This window comes from Cheilinus undulatus, linkage group 13, assembly GCF_018320785.1.
Source record: "Cheilinus undulatus linkage group 13, ASM1832078v1, whole genome shotgun sequence".
In the NCBI taxonomy this organism is placed as follows: domain Eukaryota; kingdom Metazoa; phylum Chordata; class Actinopteri; order Labriformes; family Labridae; genus Cheilinus; species Cheilinus undulatus.
Genome location: NC_054877.1, coordinates 36,422,342 through 36,437,947, shown reverse-complemented (window position 1 = coordinate 36,437,947; position 15,606 = coordinate 36,422,342). Strand labels below are relative to the sequence as shown.

At 36.7% G+C, this 15,606-nt stretch overlaps 1 protein-coding gene across 4 annotated transcripts in view; it reads right to left on the bottom strand.

Annotated features, from left to right (window-relative positions):
* tnk2b (tyrosine kinase, non-receptor, 2b) overlaps window positions 1-12,542 on the bottom strand; it is a 96,846-nt gene extending 84,304 nt beyond the window's left edge. For all 4 annotated transcript variants that reach the window (XR_005992716.1, XM_041802356.1, XM_041802359.1 and 1 more), the window contains exon 1: window positions 12,311-12,542. The gene's annotated coding sequence lies outside the window, so the exon portion shown is untranslated. The remainder of the gene's footprint in view (window positions 1-12,310) is intronic.
* Window positions 12,543-15,606: the final 3,064 nt, after the last annotated feature.

Genomic DNA, 15,606 nt, shown 5'->3' with positions numbered 1-15,606 from the left:
TACAAACCATAAGAGATGAGTAATGAGAGGCTGTATTTGGTACCAGTGCCTATGTTGTTAGAGCTGAAAATACCCGTAAGCTTAGGGACAGACAGTACTCCAATTCAGTGTTACTTTTTTGACTGAAACTAAAAATGTTAGTCAAGAGCCATTTTTCCACAAGAAAGACCAGACTGAGACAAGCTAAAAAAGATATTTGATGAGTTAAACTGTCTACAAGTAAGATTTTGTCAAGATGACCAAAACTACACTAAAATGTAACTTGATTTTTGTCAGACATTTAAAATCCATATTTCTCCATTGTGGGTAAATCTGTCAAAATACGATTCATCTGTTGTTATTCTGCTTCTCAGCTGTAGAAAGCAGGGACCCCAGGTTTGGCAGGATGCATAGAACACATTACCATGATTTAGGCAAGAGAAGAAATGCTTGGACTAAAAGTTAAAGACTAAAATGTGAGGACTTTTTATGGACTAAAACTAGACTTAAATGTTTCTGAGTTTTTGTCGACTGAAACTAGACTAAAACTGTAAAGGGTAGAAGTGACTAAAATGTGACTAAAACTAAAAGACATTTGATCTAAAGGCTGAGACTACAATTTAAAATATCTGTCAAAAATAACACTTCCAGTTGGTATTATATTTTATTCAAATGCTAAACGCTCACCCCATTTTCCACTAAAACATTAAATTATTGTAACCACATAACAAGGACAAAGAGATGTACTGTATGTTCCAGTGGCCAAGCAGCAACAAGGGTCTAAGCAGGTCATAACGGGCTCAAGTGATGGCATGACATAAAACTTTGTTTGATCTTGATGTTCCTCTACAATGCTGATGTGGATTATTAGTGCAACATAAAAACTGGGCTGCTGACTCAAATCTTAGTCATACGATTAAAAACAAAAGATTAGTGTCATTAACACAGATACCAGTTAAAATAGCTCTGTCTCTTCATCATGCTACATTATAATAGAGATCTCAGGGGGGTTGCGGGACCCTGCCTGCTCTGACCTTGTCAAAATAAGGAGTTTATATAGCTTTTTAAACCCTGGTTAGAAACATAGTGTACAACGGCATGAAAGTCACCCCAAATGTAAAAAAACATAAAGAGAATCTGTTTATTTTTGAGCACAAAAGCCAAAATTTGGAGGGAGTGGGGTATTTTTGAGATTAGTTTTGAAGTCCACATACATTTACAACTTTTCAAGTTAAAAATGTCTTGTGAGTTTAAAATGCCTTGACTTTTCAAAATGGCTTTTTAAACATAATAATTTCATTGTTTTTCTTCAGAATTGTCAATGTGGCCCTGATACACTGTGGTAATAATGGATAGTTTAAACATCGATGTTTTGGTGAGAACAAGTGAATGTAGCTCACACTGATAAAAATTACAACTGATGTTCATTTTTCCTGGTGGGTCCTGGGGGGCTTAGCCTTTCTTAGATATGAGTAGGGGGGTACCTAAGGAAAAAAGGTGTGTGTAGATCAGTGAAGAGAAATGTTAACATTTAGGCTATTAATAACCACAGGTGCTGCATGCTGCAGCAGCAGCAAAGTCAAGCATAATTACCCCATCAACAGATTTTAAAAACCCCTGAACTTTTCTTAAGCCCTTTCCTGGGAAATGTAGATAAAGTTTATTAATATTTATGTTATTTAAAGCTCTGAAATGTTCCGTAACTTTTTATAAGCTTCCTATAAAGTAAACTCGCGGCAACAGAGCTCACCAGGCTGCACATTACAGATATAGGCCTAATTATTTAAGGCAGATCTTTATCTGTTTCGAAGCACACGGGACATTGCTTCACACTCATAGATACTGTATAATAACAGTTGTGGATTATTATTTTAATTTATCCTCATACAATAAATATACATGCAACCATCAACCACTGCAGCTGAAGGCTTGAAATGTGATATTATAATAGCTTACAAAGAGAGAACTCTGTACTTCCCTTTATAAAGTCAAACCACTCCCTAGTAGGTCACCTCTTCACGGCCATCTCCATTGCAACTCTTTAGTAATGTTGATTTCAAAGATTTGAAATCACAGTGTAGTCAATAGAGTTGGAAAAGGTACAGGAGTACTGTACTCAAGTAAAAGTACAGTTACTTTACTTAAAACTTGCTTAAGTAGAAGAAAAAGTACAGATTTCAAAATGTGCCCAAAAAAATTACTAGTACACAAAAAACTACTCAGCTACAGTAAACTGAGTAAATGTAATTAGTTACTTTTCACCCATGCTGCTAGGATTCACTCCAAAAAACAAGAGAAACATGAAAAAGATTTTAAGTGGTACATTCTATCCACTATTGTAAAAGAAATCCTTAAAATGAGTCAATTTGAAATAAAAAATAAACCTACCGTAGCTAAGAAGAAATTTTTTGCTCAAACTTAAGTAACGTGTTCAAAGACTCTTTAAAATTAAATTTTTACATAAAGCTTTGTGCAACATCATATGCATCAAATTATGGGGGCCATAGGCTGAAAAGTTTTGGAAACCCTGATCTAGAGGATACAGAGGGTGTCCCAGTACGGATTACACTCTGCAGAGAAAAAGACAAACATCCCCACTCTCTGATGATCCAAGGGGAAGACTCAGTATTTGCACATGCAGCACTTCATCCCATCTAACAGACATTGTGTTTTAAACAAGCTAATAATCAAACCGGATATGTCAGGCTGGATAAAAGCCTGCCTCTCCTGTAGTTTCCATTGCACAGTCACTGCTGATTCATGCACTCCGCTGTCCACAGAAAAGACTTTCATTCACAATACCCCCTCTCTACTGATGAAGTCAACATCACACCACTGACCAAAAGTAGTGTTTTCAGTTACATCATCTTTGACGGGACCACTTGAACGCTTACAATAGTCCTATTCTTACACTGTACTGACATTTAAACTTGTCAGTAATTTAAATATCAACAATATATCAGGCACTTATATCACAGTCTTTAGCATAATATAAAATTAAGCACGAGATGTATACAGTAATTGTAAATAAATAAATAAAGCACCAGAAATATCACTGTGTTTTGATTATGTTTTTCTGGGTGCTTAAAGATAATATTCCCATGATCAGGCTGTTATGGAAGTAAGAGATGGGATATTTGAGACCAGGTCAACTGTACTTTCTCCTGAAGACAAAGGAAAGCTGCAGTGAGAAAGAAGAGACACTAGTTAGAGGTGAAAGGAATGTAAAACAATCTACACACACCAACAAAGGAGATAGTATGTGATATCCCAGGGGCAAATCTGAACAAAAAGGCACATTTACGACAGCTCTAAGCCACACAGTGGCAACACAATCAGGAATAAATCCAAATGTAACATCATCTATGCACCACAAGCCACAAAGCTGTTCAGATCTTTCTTTATATAACCACTGATGATGGTGATATAATTGACAATTCCCTTAATCACTTACTATACTAGAAAAAAAAAAGGACATTTATCCTCGACTTTCAAAACACATCGGATACTGACGGAGCTTTTGGTATGTATTCTGCATTCATTTGGTCCATATTTCAGCATGTTTTCTCAAAACTTATCAATATGGACCAGATGTTGTAATACCTGTAGTAACCATTGGGGCAGTGTTGAGCAATTAAGACAGCTGTTACAGTCAGAGCAGTATGACACAACGCAGAAGAAAACTACAAACATTTCCGATGTTATCTCATGGAAACTGACGACTACAAAAGCACAACTGCAGAAGGACAGATGGAGCAGCAGCCAAGGAGTTATAGTGACCTTTTAGACAGCCACCAATCTCTTTGCATTTTTTCTCCAATTTTGCAATCTGGATTTAATATGTCATTATTTTAAGTTTCGCATTTAATGTATGAATATGAATTGTTGTATTGTATTGAAGGGAAAGATCATTTTCATGTTAAGAAAAACATACAAAACCAATAAAGTATTTTTCTAAACAATTCTAACTTGAATGTTTGCTAATGTGGATAGCTCTATATCTCCACTAGAAAAAAAATGTATTAAAATCTTATTTTGACCTATTTCAAGTTAAGAAATATTACACCTTCTGAAAGACAAATTACGATTAAATCTAAATTTAGATTGATTGCTTAGCCTTAAAATTTAGCGATCTATTTTCAAAGGGAGCATAAACGAGCCTTTCAACTCACCATCACAATGACATGCTAAAAGACAACCTTATTTTCATCCTGTTATGTACTCATACTTCTGACAATCTTAGGGGTGTGAATCCCTCTGTCTCAAGACAACTGCATTTGAATCTCAATTAACAGGCTACAATTCAATTCACTGACGATTCATTAAAATACAGAATGATTCTGTCTGATCTGATTCGATTTGGTTTGATGTTAAAACTGATTAAGGAATCAAAAGAACTTTTTGCTTTAACAAAAATTAGGTGAAAAAAGGAGGAAAACAAGGTGATTTCATAACAGTCTAAGTGTCTTTGAGCTTATTTAAAAGAGAGACTAAATCCCAGCGTAAACATTATGACATTATGTTTATGAAATGAAGTTTTCATCACATCTATGTCAAGGTGTCCTACTTTGAGAGCTAGTTGGAAGCCAAATATTAAAATGAGTTTTTACATAAATCTTTGTCCTTCTGTACATGGAACTTCGCTAGCTTTATTAATCCTGATTACAGTAAAAACTAGGGGTGGGAATAACTAGAGGCCCCACAATACAATATCATCACAAAACTTTTGATCACTATTCGATATTATTGCGATTTTAAACATTTTGGAAATACACAGAGTACTACGATATCATATATTGCAATATATTGCAATAAATGGCATATTAATCCTCATGTGAGTATTCAGTCTACAAGTCAAAACATTGTTGTCTCCTCTCTCTGTACCTGACTGTTCTTGATTGTTTTCATTCTTAAATTAATTCACTGGAGATCAACTGATCTCTATCTTTTCAGATTAATGTATCAGTGGGCTCAGACATATGACTGTCACCAAATCAATCACCCTGGTTAACATGCTACAGTTGTAAACCCCGGGAGAAAAACGGGCTCTGATTACAGTATTAACTGAGTTTTAACAACAAGAGTGTGTAATATTCAGGTCTGTTTGTGCTATGTATAGGGTCAGCATCTTAGTTAACAAGTGAGATTTATTAGCTGCTGTTGTTCTTAATCACTTTTCCCCAAGGAGTACAGACAGGCAGATATTTCTGAAGTTATCCTTCCTTCATACTGAGTCCACATGATCCGATTTCTGAGGTGGAGAATTGTAACTGTGAGATGTTCCCCCAATGAGCAATGAGACATACCAGCTACCTGCGAGCACCTATGGCTACCGTAACTCTCATTAAAGGTAAAAGGTCACCACAGGTCATGCCAGATTAAAGACGCTGAACCAGAGCTATAATAACAAGCAGCAGGGCCTCAGTGATCTCTAAGGTTTAAAACCGGTCCATAGACTGATTCATACTTCATTTCTAATGATGCACTTGGACCTATGATATTCAGATCGGTTTGCAGATCCACAACAGTACTGAGATGCTTCTGTGACAGCGTACTGCACTACAACTTCAGTTTCAAAGAGGAAATATTGATATTGATATTGTTTGTCCACATAACTGGATGAATTTCTCGCAAAAACAAACAAATAGTAAATGTGCAAACCTCATCACCAAGGTAATTCAGTTCATTACCTTGAACTGAACAGTTCATTGCTGTGGGAAAGACGGGCCCTTTGAAGCGGCAAAATTAACAACACCATTACATTTCTATTAATGAGTTATGGCTTCCAAAAAGGAGAGCAGAGTCAAACTGCTTGTTTTTTCAGCTCTGTGTTCCCACTGACCATTCATGTGTATCTCTCCCTCCCTTGCCATTAGCCATGCCGTGATGCTGGGAAGGAGAGAAGGTGAACCCCACTCAAAGTTGCCAAAGTACAATCAAAGGACAACCAATGGACTGTCCAAATGAAATCAAAGGTTTTCATTTGTCTAATAAACAGACAAAAATCTGATGAGATTGGCTACATATCTGAATAGAGACTTATACAACAGCTGCAAATGGCTGAATGTCCAAGTAGAACAGCTTAAAGGCTCCAATGCTCAAAGAACTACAATGAAAGTGGTCAGAAGAAGAATTGGAAAATTCCCCTTACACAAACATCTTATTCCTGACTGTCATTCTGAATTATGGACTTGGGGCTTACAGAACAAATCTGTATAAGCACTATAAACAGCTGTGATTGCTCTGAGTCATCGAGTGTTTTCAAGCATATTACCCATGCAGGACATTGGTGCAACACTCCCACAGAAATGGCATCCATTTGGAAATTGGCACTCCCCAAATCCAACACCACTGCTAAGTGCTTGCTGGGCAACAAGCCAGCAATAAGAGACAGTTTCCTTTCAATCAATCTCACATGTCCAATCACACCTTCTCTGTGAGGAGTATTAATTGTTTTCACACAAAAATGTTGGCCTGTGTTTAAACATGTCAGGGAAAAAAGACATGTTTCTGTCCTTGTCTGACTGTTCAGTACTATCCGTACATTATGCAGTGTTATGAGGAGGAAGCACCTCAGCATCCACTTTGATTCACACAATCAGCATCACGTCAGAGGAGGAGACTGATGACTTTAAAGAATTCTGCTCCTTCACATCTGTAACCTTGGCTGGGTTAAATGTTTAATATAATACAATAAAGTAAGTGATATTTTTTTGTCCATTTGTACAAAAATCTGACACTCTTGCAAAGCATTTTGGCCCCAAATTCTTACTGGTCTGTGAACATGAAAAACACTTTGGTACAATGCCTAGAAATTACTGAGCTAAAATAAATATTTAGACCACCCGAATGCCACAACAATAAGCTTGCCTTCCATTATACTCAACTGAAGCATCATAAATATCACAAATAACATAAGGAAATATGAAGATCTGAACACCGAGCTATTAAAGTATTCGTTCAGCTGTGTGACATTTGCAGCCATCATGCTCTTACTCAGATTTGCCCATGTATTTCTGAGTCGCTGTGCTAAAGATACAGTACATAGACATACATGACATATAATAGTCATGCTCGCCACAGTAACTGATGCAGAAGGAGCTTAAGCTATTTGTCAGTTTGTCACTTATGTTGTCTGTTCTTCATGTTTTACAGAACATCTGTGTTCACATGCTTCTCCAGCAAAATCCTACAACACTGGACTCATACTATAGTAATGATGATATTGCACAGCCCTAACACGAACCCCACAGACACTTGTGTTCAGCAACTTGAATCTGATTTATCAACTCCCTGCTGAACGACAGTGACCTCGACTTTGACCTGCCGGAAGACAGTGGGTCAATTCAATTTTATAGTCAAACATTAAGGTTAATTGTACCAATAAAAAATCTGTTATGAGCAAATGGCTTACATCATACTGGGCATAAAACTGTGAACATTACTCATAACAAGATAATGATGGCTATTACTGCAGCTTGGTGTGTGTGAGTGATAAGACAGGTGAGTGACACTGATAGTGACCAACATCGCTCATACCTGTTCTCTGGATGAGTCTGTGAGTCTGTGCAGGTGTGTGCAGGAGGAAGAAAGCTCTGTTGCGCTGCCCTCAGGCCTCGTATTACTGCAGGTGTGTCAGGTGTTTGTAAGAAGTCAGTAAGAAGAAGAAAGTGCAAGTGGGAACAAGAAAAGTTTTTAAGAAGATAAGTTACATATTTCATCTTTCTGAACTCCAACGTATTTCCTGTCTGGTGTTTTAGTCTTGGTGGAGATGGGATTTCTTTGATGAAAAAATAAAACTGTTCCTTTAACATTTTTAAACGCAGGTGCAGAAGCCCAAAGGCCTACAGATGTTCACTCATATGCTTTAACTACACACAGACAAACAAGTCTATGAATGGTTAAATTCATTCTATGACAGATATGTGACTTTTATAACTTTTGTCTCATCTGAACTCTATGAAAAACATTTATTTGGTTGTTTTTTGTTCATTTTAACAGGATAGTGGGCGTAGTCAGCAACTGAGATGAGAGAGTGCAGAATGAACCAGAGGTAAGGAGCCAGATTCTGATGATTCTGTCAGACATATTTATGAGGCTACTAGTGTCCAAACCCCCAGTTTAATTTAACTTCTGATATCCAGGCATCAATTAAAGCTGTCAAGATTACTCCTGATGAATTTAGGTCCATAATTACAGTATTGATTTCTTTTTAAATCATGATAAATTTAATGAATTATTGTCTCTTTTCACAGCACTTTGGTTAAGGCAGTGCAGCATCTCCCTGCAGCCACAGTGATGTAAAATAAGTTCAGCTCTGCTGCTTAATGTCTCACTTCCCTTTAAAACTCACAGACAGCTCAGTAGACAAGTCAAATGTCTTCTGCACCTTTTCTTATCAAACATTTATCTTTTTTACTGTGCCTGTATGTACTTGAAGAGCCAGAAAAACATTTTTTTTCTGTGGTTAATTTCATGTCATTATCTTTGATCTACCTATGAAAGCAGGTCTGTATCCAAAAAGGGAATCAGGTAAGCTTAGTTTAAGATGGTAGAACATCCTCAGTGACAAAAAACAAAACAGTTTGAAATGCAATACAGTGAAATTTTAAAATGTGATAAAAAGTAATGGTTCTCAACTGGTAGGTCAGTACCCAAAAGTGGGTTGCGAAGCTCTTTCAAGTGGATCGTGAAATGTTTGCCAGGGAAAAAATCCAGCAAAAAGTCTGTTGTATGAAAGCCCTAAGGGCACATACATATTCTATAGGTTTCCCTGTGAAGATGAGTAAATTCTTTATTATATATAGCCTATACATATATATATATATATATTTATATATATACAATATATTGCCAAAAGTATTTGCTCACCTGCCTTGACTTGCATATGAACTTAAGTGACATCCCATTCTTAATCCATAGGGTTTAATATGACGTCGGTCCATCCATTACAGCTATAACAGCTTCAGCCCTTCTGGGAAGGCTTTCCACAGTGTTTAGGAGTGTGTTTATTGGAATTTTTTTCCATTCTTCCAGAAGTGCAATTGTGAGGTCACACACTGATGTTGGACGAGAAGTCCTGGCTTTGTTATAATACCACTGAAAGTTGACTGTGGAATATTTAGGAGCGAGGAAATTTCACAACTGGACTTGTTGCACAGGTGGCATCCTATCACAGTACCACGCTGGAATTCACTGAGTTCCTGAGAGCGACCTGATCTTTCACAAATGTTTGTAGAAACTGTCTGCATGTCTAGGTGCTTGATTTTATACACCTGTGGCCATGGAAGTGATTTGAACACCTGATTTCAATTATTTGGATGGGTGAGTGAATACTTTTGGCAATATAGTGCATATATTTAGAGTAGCTTGACAGAACATGATCAACTTTGTCCAATTTATTTTAGGATAAGATAAGAAAACGTTGTTGTATATCACACTGCATAAAACTGAATCTGCCGCGGACATAAAAGCATAAAACAGACAGTAATGAGCAACTTAACTGCACTTCCTATAATATAACAGTCATAATCCTCATGAGAGGAAATTACTCGTACTCTTTCATGACCTGGAGTTACCTGAGTGTAACACTGGATGTACTTACTTTGATTTGGGCTCTGAGGTTTCCGTTCTTTAGCTCTTATGATCATGGTGACTCTTTCAGACCAGAGGAACTGTGTCAGAGCTTAAACAACAGTCTGGGCACTGACTCCGCTATAACGTCCTGTAACGGCACTTCCGGTGACTTTTTAAGCATCAGAGTCGGTGCCTTGCCAGTACCATCTAAGGTAAATGTGTACTTTGGTGGGTTAAATGCATGAGCCAATAAAATATCAGCAACAAAATTTCTTAAAATGTGTAATAGTTTTGAGAGTTCATGTCATATAATCATTACTTTTTTAAGTTACTCACATTTTTCAGAATTACAGTTAATGGTCTTTTCTGAAAGCTTTTATTGACAGAATTTTGTGGAAAAAAAACACTGAAATAAACACATGAGGGTACATTATCTCATGTTAGGACAAGAAGTTAATACGGCTAGCATCAATTCAGTTGTGACTGTTTATAGGACATCTGTAGCATGACAAGGTCACATTTGGTAGAACTAAAGGGAAAACTGACACCAGTGAGGATGGAGGTGCTCTTTGGAGAGGGAGAATCATCCATAATTACAAACAAACGTCCACTACTGACTGTGGAGAGGTGGCTGAAATCTTGATTTCTCTTCTTTTGGTTTCATCAAAGAACATTTTTTAAAACATTTTCCCAACTTATCACAACTGTAAAATATTTCGGGAGTTTATACTAAACACTGTAGGGTTGGTATTAGAGATGAAAGCTTGCGAGTATCAATAAATAACCGTGCTTAAATATCAAGGTAAATCATTTCTAGGCAGCATGCTGTGTAGGTTTGTTTACTGACGTTGACCGGAGATGTAAATAAACACGTCACAGCAGAGAAGGAGGCATTGCTGTCTCCTCTGTTCTCTTGCCTACCTCTCACACAAAGACAGACAAGTAGGCCTATAGGACAGTTTAGCCATAGGCTAATCAATTTACAAGCTCAAAACACATCATCATCATCGTGAATCAAATTAAACCAAAATGCAAAAGGCGACCTTAGACTGTCGACTTAACAGGAAAAAAAAGAAAGAAAAAAAAGAAAACTCAGTCCGTAAGAGTATTTATGACCAACAGGACATCAGGACAAGATGCCACTTACAGAGGACATCCACTCACCTAGGATTGGCCTTTGTAACCAGCATGATGCTTGCTGGAGCATCATACCGGTGTACAGGTAACAGCAGAAGTTTCATCTGATGCCTGAATGTACATGCAAGAGAGACACAGACTTTGCCTGTGCACTGTGCAGCTCTATTGATTCTGATGGTGTTTCTAAGCGGACTTCAATGCAAATAAGTCACAGAAATGAGAAAACTCACAGTTCTGGCTTTCAGCCAACAACACAGAAGTGGAAGCCTGATATGCTAACGTGAAAAACAGCACATCCTTACAGTGTGACAACTGGGCACGCACACATCGTCACTGTGGTTCAGAAATGATGTATTTGTCAGCCCTAGATAGTGCAGAGAAGCACAAAGATACCAAAGAAAAACAGATTATATGGCCATATTTTCAATCTTAAGCTCTTTATCAATCTGAGTCCTTATCAAAACCACTATCACTGTGGGGTGTAACAGTTCACAGAGGTCACAGTTCAGTTTGTACCTCTGTTTTGGAGTCACAGTTTGGTGTAGATTTGGTTTAGACAAAAACAGAAAGGCGACAGATTTGTAATTCTAAATGTCCTTCACTCATTATTAGTATTATTTTAGAGGACTAACGAAAATCTTGGGATGTCCAACAATGATATTCTAGGGCTGAAACTTTGAATTTCAAAGTATTTCAAAGAGAAGGGATGGGAATTGATAAGATTTATTGATATCTATGTCCTTATTGATTCTGCTTATCATTTCCTTCCTTTTTGGAAAAAGTACAAGTTAGTACTTTTTCTTCTTACTCCCCATCCCTATCAGTGAAACTATTAAGGGTTAAACCAGATGCTTTTAATAGTTTACTTACTCACTATGATTATCTTCTGCTAATTGAAGAAGGGTTATACCTGGTCCTGGGGCTCCACATTACTAAAACCAACCCGCTCTGAGTTAAACGTCTAGTAGATGCATTTGTTTATGTTTAATAATAGCTTTCACAATGGGAGACACATCACTTAGAATTTAATTTGACATTTCCTACTCACAGTTTTGTTAGGAAAAAGGACAAAGGAAGTACAAAATGATGCACTTAAACTGTGAGAAAAATGCATTCAGAGTGGGACAAGTTGGTGAAAAATGCCTGCTTTAAAGTTCATTTTTGAAGCCAATTAACTTAAATGAACACACCTGTGCAGGTGAAATTTTCAAAGCCTGATTCTGGACTTTTTAAAATATAACAGTAGCCCAAGAATGAATTTTACTCACAAATACTATTTTTGAAAACACATTATTAACCTTTACATCGTTTTCAATTCGCATTATACAACAGCCTTTAACATGTACCTTTCTAACAACATTTTGAGAAATGAAAATAAAGTTTAGCTGCGACCGTGCGCCAAAAACGACCCGAGCACAGTTCACCATCATGCGGCACCACAACAAACTCAGCACCGTCAGCGTGATATTGGTGGTTTATCTGGTTAAAGACGGCTGCAACAAGTGTCTGCACAGTAAATCATCAATGCATGTTCTATAAAATGGTACAGCTGACACTTTCAAAAGGGACATGCTGAATAAAAGCATGTTTGCTAGGTCTTTCTCGTGAGGGCGCCTACCTGTCAATCTCTGCTCCTGTCACTTGCTGTCACCTCTTGTTCCGGTGTGTTTCAGCACTCCAACAAACAGCCTAAAAGTTTCCAAGTCCTGACATCTGTGACGCTAACAGAGTCTCAAACATGAAGTGAATGAGACTGACTGTGAGAAAAGTTTGCACCAGTCAGTGTTCAATGATTCACTTGCACACCAGCGCTGTCAGAAAACACAGTCACATACACAGCTTTGAGCCCGTTGCTGCTGGCGTCAGTTCTTTACTGTCTTTGTACGACACAAAGATCGTATACACAACTTAAGATGGATCACTACGGAAACAAAAAAAAACTTTCGTTGTGCGCTTGTTCCTGTCTGCAAATTAAATTATACTACTACTACTATTACTACTAATAATAATAATAAAAAAATATATATATTTGTGCCTATTAAGGGGAACCTAGTTAGTTAGTTAGTTAGTTAGTTAGTTAGCTAGTTAGCTAGCTAGTTAGTTAGTTAGTTAGCACATTTCTAAATGTACGTGTGCCTGCTGCTATTATATTCTTGTAAAAATAGTTTTGACATTTCTTCCATATAACGATATAGTTTTGAGAAATTGTAACATAGTTGGTGCCTAAAAATTATTACACTGGGTTTTCTGAAACTCCCAGCACATATTTTTTTGTTTTGTTTTGTTTTTTCACTTTTCCTTTTAGCTTTAAAACAATTTCTTGAAATGTACCTTTTTATTTTTTTTTTTTTTTTTTTTTTTTTTTTTTTGCAATCTGTTTGTCTATGTTGCTGCATAGGGCATACATTTTATTATTTTTCTTCCTTTTTATTAAGTCATGCAAACTAATACAGGGCAGGTAAGCACGTGTATAATACAGATACTACACTGTGGAAAAACAGCACTATTTTGGAACAGGTAAGACAGCAGAGAAAAGTAGAAATTCACCGAATTAAGGCATTTTGCCACACAAAAAGTATTTCAGCATTTCAGTTACATGTATCCCCACTACCAATGCTGAAAAATGTTCAGCAACACTGCATATATTTATAAGGCATGCACAACCAAAGAGTAAATGTAATAATTATGAAACAGTACGGCCTTTTGCTTATATTGTTATGGGTCCATAACTTTACAACACACTAACAGGAATAGTTCTTTGTTCTAAATTTCTAATGTCTTCTTAAATCTGGGTCCTTTAATTCATAACATCGTGTAATTCAAATTTGTGGTACAAATCTTATATGGAGTGAGAGCTCTGGTTTATATCCTATCTCTGGTACACATTTAGGCTTTCAGCCCACTCTTAAAGGAACATGTCACAAATTTTCAACATTAATACACTTTGCGACCCCAGCGTGAAAATGCCTTAGTGTTTTGGATAATGAAATAAAATGTACAAATACAGTTTTACACTAGAGTTGTCATTTCACTCACTTGCATGAAAAATATGAGTCTAAACTAGCTAGAATTAGTAAAGCAATTATTGGAATTACTTTTAACCTGAAATAAACATCTGGATAATAACTTTGCCAACAAGTTTTGACAGGAATGACTTTGTGCAGCTACAGCTGAATCCAAACCTTCAACTTGATAACCATATTTTAGAGTGACTTATAGTTTGACATTTGGATAGAAAGTCTCTTATGGTTTACTTTGTCTCCATCAGCTGGTCAAAGTTTGTTAAAACAACTACAATTCTCTTGCGTGTGTAAATTGGTCCTGCCAAATGTAAAGATGACCTTCAGATAACTTTTAGGGAATAAATAATGCATAATACAGCATAACTTATTATACACATTCTGTTTTTTTTTTTCAGTTAATTTTTGATTACTGACCCTTGTTTTCTAATTTTGTTGATTAACCACAGAAACATATATTTTAATCCGAACATAATGTAAGATTATTTATGTCCACATTCTATGTTCCCAGGGCAATCACTTGGATTTTCTGAAATATAAAAGCATGTGAGCACACTTACAAGAGTAAGATAAAATAATTTAAGATGGATGAGGATAGTGCAAATATTCATATGAGGTGAGGCATTTTACTCTTTCCAGAGGGGACAGGGAATGTCCAGGGTGTGTGGGATCAGTGCTGATATTTCTGCACTGATTTTGGAGTCGACCAGTGTAAATGTCCTTGGGGGGGGCAACAGTTTTCCCTGCCACCCTCACCACCTGCTGCAGGTCCTTCCTGACGTCTGCTGTGCAGCTTTTGAACCACACTGTGCAGCAGTAGGCCAGGAGGCATTCAGTTGTGGTCCTGTAAAAGTTTACCAGCAGGTGAGCCCCCCGATGATTTTCCAAAAATGTCCCAAGGAAAGGAAGAAAGACCCCTAGCCCCAACAGCAAGGCCCAAGCAATGTGTGTATGAAATATGGGATATAAATCAAAATAGCTTTCAAAGATTTACATGTGTTGGAGCCAAAACATGTTTTATTGTCTTTGCCTAAACCTAGGTATAACGGTCATTTTTGTATCTATTTTGTATTATGAGTGTAATTCTGGATTTGCACACTAGATGGAGCTCTTGGTTATGCTGGCACAAAATTAAGACTCCAGTCAAATATAATGTGGAATTAGAAGTTAACAGTTTTCAACCATGTTGTTACAATAGATTTAGAATTAGTTTTTAGTTTATTCATCATTATGTTTGTGGAATAATTGGAATTTCTGGTATAATTAATATTTTATTTGTTTGTTGGGAACTCTTAATAAATGGGTGAAAGCATCCAAATCAGAAAGGTGCTCTTGACAGACCAATCTTTGACCAGAATATGTGCAAAAACATCGTTCTCTTATTTTTTTCTCCGTAAGGGACTTTTTTTAGACAACACTGGGTTTATTTAAAAATTATCACTACAATTTTGAATGTAAGTACATTATCAGTTGACCTTTAGCCAACACCAGTCTTAAACCAATGCATTTTTGCATTCCTTGTAGTAATATTTACTCCTGCAAAGAAAGAAAGCATAGCCACAGTGATGGAGTCCAGAATAATTCCTGAACTTTACTATCACTGGTCATACCAGCTGTCACCAGATAGTGAAGGTTTCTGATTCTTCACAGAAAAAAAGCATGACCAATTTAGAAAAAAATGAAGACCAGATTTCAAATAGGATAAATTTGATAAATTATTTCATTTGATAAGCCGGAAAATGTCTCCACTGGGATCTGTAAATTTTGGCTTGTAACGTAGCTTTTTATTGATCTTCTCGACAATAAAATGAATAATATATCCCTCCAGTGCGTAGTTTAGACCCTTTTGGTGACTTCTAGATGATATGTAATCTTTCTGTCTCCAAAAATCATC